The sequence below is a fragment of the Pristiophorus japonicus genome, chromosome 10 (assembly GCF_044704955.1).
Source record: "Pristiophorus japonicus isolate sPriJap1 chromosome 10, sPriJap1.hap1, whole genome shotgun sequence".
In the NCBI taxonomy this organism is placed as follows: Eukaryota; Metazoa; Chordata; class Chondrichthyes; family Pristiophoridae; genus Pristiophorus; species Pristiophorus japonicus.
This window is the reverse complement of record NC_091986.1, coordinates 118,028,544-118,046,592: the sequence shown is the minus strand read 5'-3', so window position 1 is coordinate 118,046,592 and position 18,049 is coordinate 118,028,544. Positions and strand designations below refer to the sequence as shown.

At 45.1% G+C, this 18,049-nt stretch overlaps 1 protein-coding gene across 2 annotated transcripts in view; it reads right to left on the bottom strand.

Moving 5' to 3' along the window:
• Nucleotides 1-18,049, bottom strand: part of dlg2 (discs, large homolog 2 (Drosophila)) — a 1,568,664-nt gene that overhangs the window by 136,035 nt on the left and 1,414,580 nt on the right. The window lies entirely within an intron of this gene.

Sequence of the window (18,049 nt, the reverse complement as noted above, 5' to 3'; positions counted from 1 at the left end):
GAGACAGAGACAGAGACAGAGACACAGCGAGAGAGAGAGACAGAGAGAGAGAGACAGAGACAGAGACAGACGGAGAAAGAGGGTTATAGAGAACATAGTAATTAAAGATAGCTTGGCTAAACCTCACAATGTTCTCTTGTATTAGAAGCACAAAACTAATGACGCCAAAGGGTTGATCTGTATGAATGCTAAAATGTGTATCTTTGCTCAGCAAAATTTGAAATTCCTACACTGTAAACTGGGAAAATTAAGGAATTATTTAAAATTAATTATATTATATGACAATAAATGAGAATGTTGTTGATTTTGGATTTCAATGTATTTAAACAAGTCATAATCATAGACAGTCCCTCGTAATCGAGGAAGACTTATAACAAACTGTTCACCTGCATAAACACGTAATGGCCCAGAAATTGTGGTTGGAGGCTTTCTGCGCAAATTTTTTTTAACAAAAGTACCCGGTGGTCCCGGAGGAACGTAGACTTGCGGTCCGAGACCTCCATTCACAGTCCAGCATATGGGCCACGTATTCCAGAAGCATATATGTGCAGCCTGGGATCATGTGGGCTGGACCAACCAATGAAAATGGAGTATCCCCATTCACAGTAATGGTGAGTTCTGTTTGTATGGAGATCATCATTTCTGTGAATGGGAATACCCCCAAAAACACAAAACATTTTAGATAAATAAAAAAAAATTCACATATTTAAAATTAATTGAAATTGAATTTAATTACAGGTTTTAGACAAAAAAATAATTGTTTTGAATTTTTTTAAATATGTTTAAATAGGGGTAAAAATAAACTTACCTTAATGACAGGGATTTTAATATAAAAATTATTGATGAAATAATTTTCTATCTTTTAAAACTCTTACGCTGGTAAAAGCAGGCCTTATGCTTGCTTTTATCAGGCTTAAGAGTTTGAAGGACATTCGCTGGGCAAGAGTTGGGCAAATAGCCAAAATCTCTGCCCGCGAATGCATTGGAACTATCAAAAGACATTGACAGTTTGCAAGTGCTGGTTTTCGGCACATGCGCATTGTGCGCCGAAAACCGACTCTTGCGGGGCCTCTACAGGTGCGCGCGCACATCATACGTCCCCGTAGAGAACACAATTTTAGCCCAATTTTGATTGCTTTGTTAAAAGCTTGCCTTTATCTTGTGCAGAGTCTTTCCAATTGGGAGTTACTCTGAAGAACTACATTTTAAATTATTTTACTGCAGTGGTGCATTTTCACTTTTGTGGTAACTCAATGATTTACAACAGTTTATTGAAGGAAGAGTAGTTGAAACAACAAAGGAATAAAGGCAGGTTAGTTTGCACCAATGCACTCTGTTCTCACCTGGTCTGTGCTCCACCTGTTAGTACCCTTGTATTTGCATTTACAGAAATTGATACACATACTTATAGTTGTCAGGAGCAGTAGCATAGCAGTGGTTTAAAAGTGCTTGCACAAGCTGAAATTCACAGGGGAGACAGTTATTGAGTTATGCCACATGCTGCAAAGTAACCTGCACCAGTGCCAGTGGCTATGAAGATTATAACGGCAAAAAAATCGCGAAAAGAAGGCGGGCATCACTGTTTCACTAGCTGGAGATCGGTCCCGCAGCCTCCTCCATTTTCCTAATCCCGGCAGCACAGCCGGTAAGATTCATCTCCCTGCGGATTTAAATGAGGGACCAGTGATGTCAGTCGGCATTCAATGCTGAATTTAGCGCTGGGTCCTAAGCTCGCTATGTAAACCCATTGTGCAAGCAGACTCTTAAAGGGACACACACATCTTTCAGGTAAGTTTGCATTTAAGCTTTTGGACTGCTTTTTAAAAATTTTACAGAAGTAGTGGCTTTGCTGCAATACATGTTAAAAGTTTTTTTTAAGTGTGTAGGGAGTGCTGCTGGATGCTTCCAAAGCCTCTGAGAAGACAGAAAATGCTGCAAATACTCAGCAGGTCAGGCAACATCCGTGGAGAGAGAAACAGAGTTCACGTCTCAGGTCACGATGTTGCCTGACCTGCTGAGTATTTCCATCATTTTATGCTATCACTTCAGATTTACAACATCCGCTTACAGAAGGAAGAGGAAGACGCATAAGAGGAAGAAACAGAAGAGGAAGAAGCCGAAGAGGAGGAAGTAGAAGGAAGGTGGCAACCCAGACATTCCCTTTCTGATCGGGATATCAGTGATGGAATCATCCACCTGCGGTACCAGTGAGCACAACCCCAATTCTCCTTTCAACATTTATCCCACACCTTACCTTCCCTCTGTTACTGACCATCACAGCATCCTCTTGGCCATGATGGTAAAATAAAAGCCACCACAAAGCAAACTTTTCAATGCAACTTTATACATCTATCTAAGCAGTATGACATCAAGAAATCAACTCATTACCTCAAGTGACAGCTTCCTTCCTTCCTTCTTTCTTTCCTTCCCTGTCCTTTCCTTTCCTTCTCTTCTCTCCCTCTTCTTGGCCAACCACTGGCTGGGCAGACTGCATTTCTTGGGTGCGTGAAATGAGGAAGGCACAATGGTGGAGTTGTAGTGATGGGAGGGTTGTTGGAAAGCGGAGGTGCATGCCAGAAGGAGGATAATGTATGAGGAAACCATCATATTGTATCCTTTCTGCCCTGCCACTAGCCAAAGGCTCAGCCATGCCTCTGCCAAGAATGGCCAGCAATGTCTCCTTCAAGGGGGTGAGATGAGGCTAGGAATGGGAGATGTGCCTCGTGATTAGTACAGATTGTTGGTAGATGAGTGATTGTGGGGGGAATTGTGCATTGAGCAGTGTGTGAGATGAGTGGTGGGGTTGGTAGGTGGTGGCTTTTGAAGATGCATTCACTGACCTTGGTCACTAGTCTGGGGCGGGGGGGGGAACGACACTGCTGGTGATGACAGGCTCGGTGATCTGGTCCCACATTGTTCTTTCTGGTTGGCCACCTGGCCCCTGTGGTTAGAGGACCTCTCCTGTAGTGACCCCCTTCACAAAGCTGGAGTGCTGCGTGTGAGACCTTGGGTGTCCCTTCCTTTAGACTGGAAAACTGCACATGCCACTCCACTATTTAAGAATGGTAAGAGAGGAAAATCAGGGAATTATAGACCAGTTGGCCTAACATCTCTTGTCGGGAAATTACTAGAGTCTATAATTAAGGATAGGGTGACTGAACACCTTGAAAATTTTCCACTGATTAGGGACAGCCAGCATGGAGTTGAAAAAGGTAGGTCGCACCTGACAAACCTGATTGAATTTTTTGAAGAGACGACTAAAGTAGTGGACAAGGGAATGTCTATGGATGTTATTTACATGGACTTCCAGAAGCATTTAATATGTTCTTCATAAGAAGCATGAAACTGAAGGCAAATTATTGACCTGGTTAGGAAATTGGCTGAGCGGCAGGAGACAGAGAGTAAGGATAATGGGCAGGTACTCGACTTATCAGGATGTGACTATTGGTGTCCCGCAGGGTCTGTCTTGGGAACGCAACTTTTCACCATATTTATTAATGACTTAGATGATGGGATAGAAAGCCACATATCCAAATCAGCTGATGATACAAAGATAGGTGGCATTGTAGACTGTGTAGATTTAAAGCATAAGATCACAAAGGGATATTGATAGATTAAGTAAATGGCCAAAACTGTGGCAAACGGGTTTCAATGTAGGCAAATATGCGGTCATCCAATTTTGACCTAAAAGGATAGAATGATAGAATAGGATACTTTCTAACTGGTGAAAAGCTAAAAAAAAGAGACTTGGGGTTCCAGGTACATAGATCATTAAAATGCTGTGAACAGGTATAGAAAATAATTAAAAAGGCTAATGGAATGCTGGCCTTTATATCTACAAGGGGGTAGAAGTCATGCTGCAACTATACAAAGCCCTGGTTAGACCGCACATGGAGTATTGTGAGCAGTTCTGGGCATCACACCTTTGGAAGGGTATATTGGTCTTGGAGGGAGAGCAGCGTAGGTTTACCAGAATGATACACGGACTCCAAGGGTTAAATTACAAGGAGAGATTACACAAACTAGGATTGTATTCCATAGAATTTAGAATGTTATGGGGTGATTTGATCAAGGTAAGGGAAACAGATAGGATAGATAGAGAGAAACTATTTCTGCTGGTTAGGGAGTCCAGGACTAGGGCCATAGTCTAAATATTAGAGCCAAAGCTTTCAGGAGTGAAATTAGGAAACACTTCTACACACAAAGGGTGGAAGAAGTTTGGAACTCTCTTCCACCAATCAAGATCAATTGTTAATTTTAAATCTGAGATTGATATTTGTTAACCCAAGATAATAAGGGATATAAGGCAAAGGCGGGAATTTGGAGTTAGGTCGCAGATCAGCCACAATCTCAGTGAATGGCAGAACAGGCTCGAAGGGCTAAATGGCCTACTCCTGTTCCTATGTTCCTTCCCTGGCTTGCTGAGCCATTTGTGTTAGCGCTGAAGCACTTTCTCCATTTTTTGAGGTTCAGAAGGGAATTGAGCTTCAAGTGCTGAAGACACCCATTTGGGATTTCTTTTTAATGTTAATTTTTTTAAACATTAGGCATTAAGGCAGTAGGGCTGAAAACTGCAAATTTCATGCAATTTTAATTTTTTATTAGTTCAGAAGGCATTGTCCTTTTAATGCATTGCCCTTTTAATTTCCCACATTTCCTACCGAGCTCCATAGCCTCGCTTCCAGAGGCTGTTAGAAGCTGGAACGCTGCTTCAGGATGGGAACTTCGACTTCCATGCCTGCATTAATGCCACCAGGAGGGTGTTAGCTAGCGCTGGGCTAAAATCTTTAGCCTCTAACGCTTCATCCATTTTCAGCGGCTGTTAACTCGAGTTGCTGCTGACACTGGGCACTCTCCTGGCGGCCACAAATTCCTTCCTCCCCCCAACTTCTATGTCTTCCAATCTTTCCACTGGCAATACTGGCCACATTACTTAATCCATAGTACATAGATGCATAAGGCAAGTGATGCTTGAGCAAGGAATTTGATCTCATTTCCCTTGAACAACCAGCAGCAGCTCAAGAGGTCTGTGCAAATTCCTGAAGGTCACGGGGATTAATGTTTGCACTCAATAGGCCCTACTGCTCCATTGCACAAAGTCACTACCTACATGAATTGGAAAGAATTCCATTCTATGAATGCTTAGCTTATTTGCAACCATCAACACTGGATTATGTAAGTGAATGCTAGCTTCCAAGGCTGCTGTCACTGTGCCTTTATTTTAAAGAAGTCATCGTTCTACCAATAATTGACCCATAAAAGCAAGTCTCAGGATGCTCTTGGGCAATCAGGGCTGTCTGCAGCAACAATGGCCCATGACAGCTCTGTGGTATCCCAGGAAATCAACAGAACGGGGATATAATGAAGTGTATACATCCATTCAAGTAAACATCAAGCACTTCACTGGCATGTTGAAGGAGTGCTTCAGGTGACTGGATAGATCTGGGGCACCCCACAGGTACAGGAAATGGACCACCATGAGTTGTAGAAGTAGCCTGAAGATGTTGCAGGACCGAATCTGATGCTGGCTGTAAGAGCTCTCATATAGGAGATCTTCTCTGAACTTCGAAATATGCCCACTGCATTAACATCTTCCCATGCTACCCACAAATATGTTTTCAACTGCATCCTACAGTTTTTCAAGACAACTCAGAAATTTCCCATTACAACTTCAATGCAATCAGATTTTTAATGACTAAACATGTGCAAAGAGCTTTGCCTCGCCTTGTGTTTGCTTCCATGGATCTTTTTTTCAATAACAATGTGAGATGTGCCAGTGCTTTGCCTGTGTGCTATCTGAGTGGCAGGAGTGTTTGAGGTAGCTGGCTGCTGTAGAGGTTAGGAATGAAATGGTTCTTGCTTAGGTTGCTGAGTCTGAGATGCATCTGCTGCACTTCTGCTGCAACATGCCATTGAAGGGGATTCATAGTGAGAAGAGCAGCAGGGCAGGTTGGGACCTGTCAGATATGCTGTCATCCTGAGAGGCAATATCATTAAGAACATAAAAAATTGGAGTTGGAGTAGGCCATTTGGACCCTCGAGCCTGCTGATCTGATCATGGGTTCAGCTCCACTTCCCTGCCCACTCCCCATAACCCTTTATTCCCTTTTCAATCAAAAATCTGTCTATCTCCGCCTTAAATATATTCAATGAACCAGCCTCCACAATTCTCTGGGGCAGAGAATTCCACAGATTTACAACCCTCTGAGAGAAGTGTAAAGTCCTGTCCCCTCAGTACAGATTCACACGAGGCATGTAGTGAAGTCAAGGTCACTCTGGACCTGCACCTTTATTTCACAGCTCTGGAATGCTGCACTTGCCTGAGACCTGTCCTTATATACCTGTCTCTTGCAAGTGCACCCCTGGTGGTAAGGTATGCTGGTGGTTACAGGTTATATCTTACTACAGTCATGTATAGCATGTTAAGATACAGTTATATATAATAATGTAAGATACATGACAAGAAGAAATTCCTCCTCATCTCAGTTTTAAATGGGCGACCCCTTATTCAGAGACTTTGTCCCCTAGTTTTAGTTTCCCCTATGCGTGGAAATTTCCTCTCTGCATCCACCTTGTCGAGCCTCCTCATTATCTCATATGTTTCGATAAGACCGCCTCTCATTCTTCTGAACTCCAATGTGTATGGGCCCAACCTACTCAACCTATCTTCATAAGTCAACCCCCTCATCTCCAGAATCAACCTAGTGAACCTTCTCTGAACAGCCTCCAATGCAAGTATATCCTTCCTTAAATATGGAAACCAAAACTGTACGCAGTACTCTAGGTGTGGCCTCAGCAATACTCTGTACAGTTGTAGCAGGACTTCTCTGCTTTTATAATCTATCCCCCTTGCAATAAAGGCCAACATTACATTTGCCTTCCTGATCACTTGCTGTACCTGCACACTAACTTTTTGTGTTTCATGCACAAGGACCCCCAGGTCCCTCTGTACTGCAGCACTTTGCAATTTTTCTCCATTTAAATTATATTTTGCATTTTTATTTTTTCTGCCAAAGTGGATAACTTCACATTTTCCCACATTATACTCCATCTGCCAAATTTTTGCCCACTCACTTAGCCTGTCTATGTCCTTTTGCAGATTTTTTGTGTCCTCCTCACAATTTGCTTTCCCACCCATCTTTGTATCATCAGCAAACATGGCTACATTACACTCGGTCTCTTCATCCAAGTCATTCATATAGATTGTAAATAATTGAGGCCCCAGCACCGATCCTTGCGGTACCCCACTAATTACTGTTTGCCAACCGGAAAATTATCCCTTTATCCCGACTCTCTGTTTTCTGTTAGTTAGCCAATCCTCTATCCATGCTAATAAATTACCTCCAGCCCCATGAAATTTTATCTTGTGCAGTAACCTTTTACCTGGCACTTTATCGAATGCTTTCTGGAAATCCAAATACACCACATCCCCTGGTTCCCTCTTATCCACCCTGCTTGTTACATCCTCAAAGAATCCAGAAAATTTGTCAAACATGATTTCCCTTTCATAAAACCATGCTGACTCTGCTAGACTGAATTATGCTTTTCCAAATGTCCTGCTACTGCTTCCTTAATAATGGACTCCTGCATTTTCCCAACGACAGATGTTAGGCTAACTGGTCTATAGTTTCCTGCTTTCTGTCTGCCTTCTTTTTTAAATAGGGGCGTTACATTTGCGGTTACAACTGGTGGACTCCACCACCTCCTCCAGCACATTACTTGGCATAGTCTCGAATGATTGCACCAATGCTTAATGCTCAGAAAACATCCTTCTTTTGAATTCAGTTTCCGTGAGGTCACGAACCCTGGGCTCATCAACTGAGGGCGACATGACCTGGCACTCCAAAAAGCAGGTAACTGCTCCTTTGTCGCTACCATCACCTGCTCACTCACGCTCCGTGCCTCATCCAATGCATTCCTGTCTACCTCGTTATCTAAATCCTTTCCCAGCTAGAGATTTCTGAGGCTGCACTTTAGCTTCCTTTTGTTTGCATTTAAAGCTGTTACTTTTCCCTAGCATTTTTCTCGCAACAAAATGACAGCTTGTTCATTTTTCTCAGTATTTTCCCTGTTTATAACTGTTTGATTTTGATTTTTCACCTCTGCTCTCTTCAGCATGCTATCCCTTTTGCGAAATTATTTTTTATTTGTATATTAACCAGATCTATTTCTATCTACACTACCTGCTCTTTCTGATTTAAAACATTTTTACTTCGCGCTTCCTTCCCTAGTTTAAATGACCCCTCACTTCTGTATTTATCTATTTTGTCAGTTCATTAACTCCCTTCTTGACTAGATGTAGTCCATCACCAATAAAGTGGAAACCCTCTTTCCGACACCACCGCTTTAGCCATGTGTTCAACCCACTAATCTTCCTATCCTTTCCTATTCCAGCACAGTTGAGTAATCTGGCAATACCACCCTTAAAGTCCTTTACCTCAGCTGCTTCCTAATTTCCTAAACTCCTTTTGGAGTACTTCAGGCCTTCTTTCCTCTCTATTTGGCTCCCACGATTGCTCGCCTTCTCCTTGCATTATCTTTTCTATTCTTTCTGAAATACTCCTTACCCTAGCATTTGGGAGGCAACAATGAAAACTGGACTCATAGAGCTCAATTTTCCCCAATGCCGTTTTTTGGCATACTGCAAGAGTTGCACACGTTTTTTTGGGCCCTGACTACTCCAAAAACATAACTAGCAAGTTTCTCCATTCTATTTTTTGAATTTGGCGCCGTGCAGCATGTCCTTTAGCTTCGGGGGGTGGAGCCAAATGTCTGCACCGAAGAAACAAAGCCACATCTTCTGCGCATGCGCAAAAAAAAAAGAACGTTTTTGACGTGATTGCTATGGGTGCGCATGCCCAGTACACCACCCGGTCTACATTCAGCCATTTTTAAAGAGCCAGTTGTGTGTGAGAACTTTAATTCTCATTGGAAAAATCAGAGTTGCAATACAAGATGCAACGCGGTTCAAGGACCAAGAATTTCTTACAGGATGAAGTGGAGGCACTGGTTACTGTAATTGAGGCCAGATGGCACAAGCTGGACACCAGCAGAGGTCACATAAAAGAAATGAAGAAACGCTGGAACCAACTTGCAGAAGATTACTGTGCAATGGTGACCATCCCGAGGTCTGGAGGCCAGTGCAAAAAGTGGCAGGACCTTGGTCAAGTAGTTAGTGTAAATAATATTTTCATTTGTTCACTGGAATTGCAATTGTAAATGTGACCATCTGTATGTCCCACCCAGCAGAAAAACACCCTCTCTAAAAAGTTATATTTTCATCTTTGCAGAGAAAGGTGGCACACAACAAAAGGGAAAGAAACCGAACAGGAGGAGGCCCGGCAAATCTGCACCCACTGACACCCTTGGAAGACAGGGTCGCTGTTTTGATGGGTCCTGCCTGAAGAAAAACAACCACCACTGCACAAGCTGGGCCCACACTCGAGGGAGAGGGTAAGTCCTGAAAATTTCAGTCTGGCTTTGCTAAGTGTTAAGTACTGCGCGGGCTAGCCATGCTTCCGTTCATGGGGATGTCTCCTTCAGCTACATTCATCGTGGTCCTTCAAATGAGCTTGCTGCCTGCGCTGTGTGAGCCGACTCATGCCACCCTGCCCCCTCCGCTGTCTGTTTGTCTGTTCTGTTATATTTTGCAAAACTTGAGGCCAACCCTGACGAGGCTGAAGCCGATGCAGAAGATTCAGATGCGGACGAGCCTGAAGAGGAGAACATCTTCCAATCCCACCTTCCAGACCAAGAGCATGGGGGTGAGGGGAAGGTGATGCATAAAGCCCCCACTGTTGTACTCGCACTGGAGCAAGTGCAGATGCTGCCCATTCAAGTGCCAGCCCCTTTCCTGAGTGGTACGAGTGTTGGTGGGACATTCCATGGTTTCCCACAGTCTGAGGCTGGGGATTCCAGTGGGATGAAGCAAGGCACACCCAGGGCCCCACCGTCCGAGGCTGCGGGTCCCAGTGGGATGCAGCGAGCCACACTCAGGGTAAGGAGGGGAAGGAGAGCTCGTCAGCGCGCTCCTGAGGTGCAGGATCTAACAGATGTGGTTCAGATGGTGGCAATGAATGCGGAGAGCATTGACATTACACAATCACGCCTGATACAATCAGTGGGGTGGGTGATGAGTATCGGGACTGTCGGGAGAAGTAACAACACTCTCATGAGAAATGGGAACACTGTCTGGGAATACGAGGGAGGGAATATCTCAGGCAGCTGATACAATGTCGGTGAACATGAGGGAGGGAATTTTTCAGGTCGTTGACACACTGTAGACGAACATGAGGGAGGGAATGTCGGAGTTAGCTGCTGCAATAAGGGAATATGCGCAGACCCCGCGCCCATTGACAGAATCAACTGCCACTCCCACTCCAATCCCAGACCAGCCTCTGAAGAGGCCCAAGCCAGGCCTTCCACATTACCGCCTGCCCCCTGCCCCCCGCCATCAAGAAGTTCGCATTACCCGAGATGTTCGAAAGAATAAGCTTGGTACCAATCCGAGAAACACTGCGCCACCTCCTGCGGGCAGGGATGGAGTCAACAAGACCAAGCGCAGTGGGCGGTCTTAGAATAAGGGAAGGATAGTTGGGTGCAGCCTTTCTTTGCTGCTGTTGTTGTTCTTCTTTTGCGTATTATTGTTGTTACTGTTGCAACTGTTCTCAAATTAAAAGTTTTTGTAAGTTATGTAAATTTACAAGTTTAAAAGTTTGTAAGTGATCTTAACTGAAAACTTTAAAGTTTGATACAAGAATATGTTCATTAAAGTTAAGTTAAGTACAAACAAATGTTTGTTAAACTTTTGAATAAAATATATTTTAAATTATAACTGAATCATTTCCATTATTTGTTCCATTAACACAACACATTATAGAACAGGTCCAAACAGTAAACATGGTCCATTTGGAATAGTTGCCGCTGAGCCTTCAGGCAGCAAAGCGCTCACCAATGAGCTGTTGGCGCAAGGCTCGAGCAATCGTTAAAGGGACACGATGGCCTGGCCTCCTCCGCCGTCGTGCTCCGGGTTTAGGTAGCAGGCGGCGGCTTCCTCGTCCACCTTCTCCTCCTCGTCATCTGCATCTTCCTCCTCATCATCAGCCACTCTCACCTCAGGTGAGTCTTCTACTACCAGCTGCTGCTGCCTCATGATGGCTAAGTTATACAGCATGCAGCACACAACAGTGAACTGATCAACAATCTCAGGGGAGTATTGCAAGTAGCCTCCGGAATGGTCCAGGCATCGGAAACGCTTTCAATATGCTAATGGTCCTCTCTATTATGCTGCGCATCGCAATGTGCGACATGTTGTATTCCTGGTCAGCTTCCGTCCGGGTTACGCGTAGGGGCCTCATGAGCCAGGTGTCGAGGCCGTACTCTTTGTCTCCCAGCAGCCAGCTCTGCCCTTCTGGCTGCTGCTGAAACATGGCACATATAGCGCTCTCGTGTAGGATGAATGCATCATGGGTGCTCCCAGGGTATCTTGCATCAACTGGCATGATGCGATGCATGTCGTCACACATGAGTTGCACATTAACGGAGTGGAAGCCTTTTTTGTTCCTGTACATCTCGGAATCCTCCAAAGGTGCTCGCAAGGTGATGTGGTTACAATCAATGTAGCCCTGTACCTTTGGGTAGCCAGCGATCCTGGAGAAGCCCACAGCCCTTTCATGCAGTGCCTGGATGGTCATGGGGAAATTTATGTAATCATTCCTCTGGGCATATAGTGCAGCAGTCACCTGCCGAATGTAGATATGTGTTGCATGTTGAGAAATGGTGTACACATCCCTAGTTGTGGCTTGGAACGATTCAGATGCATAGAATGAAAGTGCAGCTGTAACCTTCACTTCAACTGACAAAGCAGTCCTCCTGACGCTTCTAGGTTGCAGGTCTGCTTTTACTAACTCACAGATCTTGTTACAACTTCTTTGCGGAAATGCAGCCTTCTCACTCAGTCTGCATCACTCAGGTGGAGGTATGAATGCCTGTATCGATGGCAGGAGGCGTTATCCAATGTGGGTAAGATCTCCTGCCCATCATCTACGTGCTCTGAAGCTCCTCATGCGACGACGGCAAATCAATCATCTCCTCCGCAGCACCATTATACAGAAGGCTTGCACGAGATATGGCATTGTCAGTATTGCCTCCATGATTGAATTGTACCTTTGCAAGAAGCTCAAAACAGCTTCAAGATCTCTCTCTCCAAGGTCGGCGCCTAGGTCTGGGCATGCGTAATAGGCTTGCTTAGATCGGGAAACATCTAAGTCCCCCCCATCCACCCCCCCGGGGTTCTTTTGATGCTGCTGAATAGTGTAAGTGTTCTCATCCCGACAGTTCAGCATCCACAGCCCCCACCCCGGGCTTCTTTTGATGCTGCTGCTGCATAGTGTATGGGTTCTCATCCCTTCAGTTCGGTTTCCACATCCCCCCCGGGCTTCCTTTGAAACCGAGCCCCGAGCCCCTGTGTCTGGGTGGGGGACTGATCCTGCCGGCTGATGCTCCGACCCTCGAGCTCGGTTTGGAGACAATCGGTGGTGGCGTGGCACTTTGAAAAAAATCCAAACTTAAAGAATTGCATAAAACTTCCATTTTCTGCGTTTTAAGTTTAAAAAGGTTAAGCTTCATGATGCATATTTAATGTGTTCTTGACTCCCTCCAAATCTTTGCCTAAAAACAATGGCGTCTTTCTGCACTGATTTTTTTGATCTGCGCTGGTTTTTTTTTTTAAGTACCCATAAGTTTTTTGGGAGTGGTCACATACACCGTCCTAGGACAAATGTAAGTTGGCCAAACTTGCATAAATGTGAAAAATTGGTACAGACATCAGGTTAAGCCCCCTATGACGCAAAAAGAACTAACCTAAAAAAATCGTAACTAACTGAGTTACGCTGGCGCACAATCTTTGGGGAAACTTGGATTTTTAAATTTAGTCAAAAAAAGCGACGCGCGCCAAAAAAACAGCGCAAATCACTGGAGAAAATTGAGCCCTTAGTCTGTACTGCACAATATAGTGCCTATGCCTCTAACTATTGAGTTTCCTTTTACCATTACATTACTATTTGAATTTCTATATCCCCCGACGTGCTGCGTCGCGCTGATGCGTCACAACATCCCTCTCCTTCAGAACGCTGCATAAACTTTAGTGGCATCCACCAGGCCACAAGGGAGGGTTTCAGCTGGGCCAGCAGCCCAGTTCCCAAGAGGGGGTGCCGGGCTGACGGTTGGCGGCCCAACCAAACCCGTGGCCACCATTGTCGGGCCGACCTCTCAGTCGACCGGCCGACAATTAAAATAAGATGATGACCGCAGCAGCACACCTCCCCTTTAAGGATGGATGCACCACCCATCCACAACACAACTTCCTGACCAAGGGAAGCTGTCAGTGACACCGAGCGGTGACAGCGCCGCTCCCATGGGGCGATTTCCCACGAGGGGCGGAAAGGGGCCACTGCCGGTTCCCACTGCTCCCAGCCCGGGGGCAATTTAGATGGGTCAGCCTATCCATTTGCTCCCAGTCGGTGAGAGCTATCCACTCCATTACCGCCTCTATGGTAATGGACCTTAAGGAGGGGAGAAATTTTGGTCCCTTACTTTTATTTGTTGGCTGCAGTGGCCATTGAAGAATTCTGAGCAAGACATGCCTGTCCAGTTCATTGCTGCCCAATTTATGGGCTCAAGTTTCGGCCTGAGGTGCTCCTATTTTTTTGGAGCAACTAGTTTAGAATGGAGCAGCTTAGAAATTGCAATTCTCGGCATTTAGTTTGTTCCAGTTCTAGTCAGTTAGAATAGTTTCATTTTAGAACAGATTTTTTTTCAAAAGGGGGCATGTCCAGCCACTTACGCCTGTTTTGCAAGTTTAGGCAGCGAAAACTTACTCCAAATTAACTTAGAATGGAGTAAGTGTAGATTTTTGTACGCTCAGAAAACCTTGCCTACTCTTAGAAATCAGGCGTAGGAAACGAGAGATGGCGGGGGGGGGGGGGGGGGGAGGTGGAGGGAAGTTTACAAACACTAAACACCTCACTTTTACAAATAGAGACATCATCAGTAATAAATGATAAATAAATCAATAAATCAACCAATAAGTCAATCGAAAAAAAATTAAAAAGTAAAATATAAAAAAAAAATAAAAAAATCAATCAATCAATAAAAAAATATTTCTAGTCACCTACTGCAGCACCAAGAGCCCTCCACCAGCATGCTGGGACGCTCCCCCCCCCACCCCCCCCCCCCCCCAGTGTCTCTCTCTCTGTCTGTCTCTCTGTGTTTCTGACAGCGAGGGATGGGGGGAGAGAGGGTGGAGGGAGGTGAGGGATGGAGGGAGAGGAGGGGGGAGGGAGGGAGAGGAGGGGGAAGAGAGGGAGGGAGAGAGGGGAGAGGGGGGAGAGGAGAGGGGAGATAGGAGAGGGGAGGGAGGAGGGGAGAGGCGAGGGGTGGGAGGAGAGAGGAGGGGAGAGGGATGGGGGAGAGGAGGGGGAGAGGAGGGGGAGAGGAGGGGGAGAGGTGGGTGAAGAGGGGGGAGAGGAGAGGGAGAGGAGGGAGGGAGAGAGAGAGGAGGGAGTGGGGGAGAGGAGGAGGGGAGGGAGAGGAGGGAGAGAGAGAAGAGTGGGAGGGAGAGAGAGAAGAGTGGGAGGGAGAGAGAGAAGAGTGGGAGGGAGAGAGAGAAGAGTGGGAGGGAGAGAGAGAAGAGTGGGAGGGAGAGAGAGAAGAGTGGGAGGGAGAGAGAGAAGAGTGGGAGGGAGGGGGGAGAGGAGGGGGGAGAGGCTGAACGGACCGGGCCGGGTCGGGCCCCCGCCAATGACGACACTTCAGGCGGGGCCCGCCCCCAGCGAGATGCTGGGCGGGCAGGCCCCACCTGCGACATGGAGGGGGGGGGAAGAGTGGGGGGGGGGAGGGGAGAGAAGGGGGGGAGAGAAGGGTGGGCGGGAGAGGGGGAAGGCTGAATGGGAGAGGGGGGGGGGGGAGAGGCTGAATGGGCCGGGCCGGACCGCCGCCGCCGACACTTCTGGCGGGACCTGCCCCCAGCGAGATGTCGGGCGGGCGGGCCCCGCCGGCGATGGGGGGGGGGGGGCGGCGGGAGAAGAAGAATGGGTGGGGGGGGGGGGAAGAAGAATGGGTGGGGGGGGGGGAAGAGAAGTGGGGGGAGAGAAGAGTGGGGGAGAGAAAGTGGGGGAGAAGAGGGGGGAGGGAGGAGGGGGAAGGCTGAACGGGGTGGGGGGGTGGCTGAACGGGAGGGAGGTCCAGTCCAATCTTCGCCCGGTGAGCCCATTCGGCCAGGGCTAGGGTTGGGCCCCTCCCATGCAACCTCGGGGGCCTGGAGCTACTGCAGATGCGCGCACACTCTAGCGCGCATGTGCAGAGGTTCCGGCACTGTTTTCAGCGCCGGGACCTGGCTCCGCCCCCGACCCCTTGTGCTGCGCCACGCTGAGCACGAAGACGTCCTGAGGAGAGCGGAGAATCACAAGGTAAGTTTTCGGTGCCCTATTTCTTCCAGAAAATCGGCGCACCTTATGGAGATGCGCCGTTTTTCCAGAGGGCGGAAACTTGGGCTCTATGTGTGGGGACCTAAAACAGCTATTCGACCTCTCATTTACATATGTAAGAAACCCACGCCTGTTTTAAGTGGCTGTCAGGGATGCCTGAAAATGGCCCGATCCAATTTTAGTCAAGACATTTTTTAGGCCTTTTTGGGGTGCAAGACAATGGTCCCTGAAATTGGGCCTTGAGGCTGGTTTAATAAACATTAAGAAGGGGTGAAAACTTAGATTTTGCAGAACATGAAATACATACCTTTTTGCAAAATAAGGACATACTTTAAAGCATGATTAAATCATACACTGAAAAAAATAAACTGGTGGATCCTATGAAACAGATAGAAACCAAGATAAGCCATGAGAAAATTGCCATGACAACAGTATGACCTTGGCTAACTACATCTCTACATCTTTATGCATCTCTCAAAGCTGCGTTATGGTTTTTTACTTTCAGCTATTTATGTGGCTGACGAAATGTCCCTTTGGGCTAGTCAAGATTCACACTGCTGAATTTTAATTACATCCCATCAAGGATGGTGATCATGATGATGCAAACAGTTACAGAGATTAAAGGGCAACTTAATCTAAACTGTAAACCATGGCTTTCATCTGGGACTAAACTTCTAATGTCACTGGTGCTGGAAATAGCATGCAGCCAGACAGCAGAATCATATCTGTACATTTAGATCATTAACATGTTTGAAATCTTTAAAAGGAAAAGGTAAGTTAAAGTAACAAAATAAACCACTGGGGAAGTGGCCTATGCCCGTACTAGTGCACTTTCAAATAGAACAATTTAAATGAAGCCCGAAGGAAGTGGTCACATGTCCATTTATGTGCCTTTCATGTGACACCAATTATACTAAACAGAACATTAAAGTCAATTCCTTGATCCGGATTTTAAAAAATAGCTATTTAGCAGCAGAACACTCAGCGAATTCTGGTTTTCAATGCTGTAAACTGAAGAGTTTTGCTTAATTTTTAAATACTTGTGTTACATTGTTTTCCTTGGTGGTAATGTCATTTCCAATAGATGAGCACTCTTGTTATTTCATTAGGATTATTATAGAGGGTAACTGAACACAATGCAATTGCAAGTTCCTACCCAAATAAAACTTGACCCCTTTTCAAAGGCACCATATGGTATAATAATAGGACCCTTTATTCCTCTACGTCCAAAGGAAGGCAGCACATATATACACTTGAGAAAGTCAAACTAAATAAACAATACAAAAAAAAGTGCCCATTGGACGGATGAGTGCACAATACCTTGTTTAGAAGGGTAATGGTATTCCTGTAAAGATGGTGGGAAAGCTTTTTTTGTTCGTTATTAATAATATGATAATGTAATTTTGTAATGGTTGTACTGGACTGCTTCTGTTTTTGAAATTGTGAAGGGCCTCTTTGACAACAAAAACATTTTAAAAAGCCCCTCAGATGGCTCAGAAGTTTTACACAATGAATATGTGAGCCACATCAAACTGGATGGTTTTGTGTTGTATACTTAGTTAGTTGATCTCAGTGGGAGACACAAATAGTCTCAATGCCTCCCTGATATGGGAAGGAAAAATCAGCCAGAATTTCCAGTCCTGATTGACATCTAGTGGCCCAACCTGCTGGAAATGCAGATGTTAGGTGAGGACAAGATCGAATTCTGCAGTGATGCTTCCGGAAATTAAGTAGACAGCTGACACTCCCATCCAGGGCTCAGACATGAATAATGGCCACTTGGACAAGAAACTAGAAAGTGCTAGGCACCTACTGAACCTTATGACAACTTGGAGTCAATGCCTTCAGGAGAGGTGAAAAGAGCAGAAAATTGTCAAAGCTGGTGAGGGAAAAAATGTATTTTTTTTTAATTCAGAATACTTCAGACAATAGTAATCGGTTCAATTGTTCCTAAGCCAAAGCAGAACTTAAAAGTAAACAATCTGCCTACACTTGGCTCTTATATGGGTCACATTACTAGAAAGTTTGATTGGAACAACAGCTATGTTTGACTTGTATCTTTGTTCACTACCCATATTTATCCTCCAGCCAATTCCAAGACCTTTTCATCCAATAACTGATTGTTTATTGGCATTTGTGGCTTAAACAGCCTGAATAGGGTGTTTGAGTTAAACTAAATTTAAGATTTCTATTACCAATGCAGATGAAATTTAGCAAATATAATTAAATTACAATGAATGTGATTGCTACTTGCCTATTGAATGCAACAACTACACTTTCATAAATAGATGAATGTTTATACAGAAAGCTAAAGGTTAAAAGTGCAATAAAATAAATGAATAGTGAACAAATATTAATGAGAAGAATTTGTATCAACCACATTCTGTTCATGCCTACAGAATTCTTTATTGTTTTAGAAGACTTAGAATAACATGCAATAATTGCTTTGTTGATCCAACATAGTTAATTGTTTCCTCAAAACATTAACTTTGCAATAATAAAGCGAAGAATCAAAGTAATGTTTGCAGGAGTAAAAATCTAATCAAAATAACCTTCCAAAACAA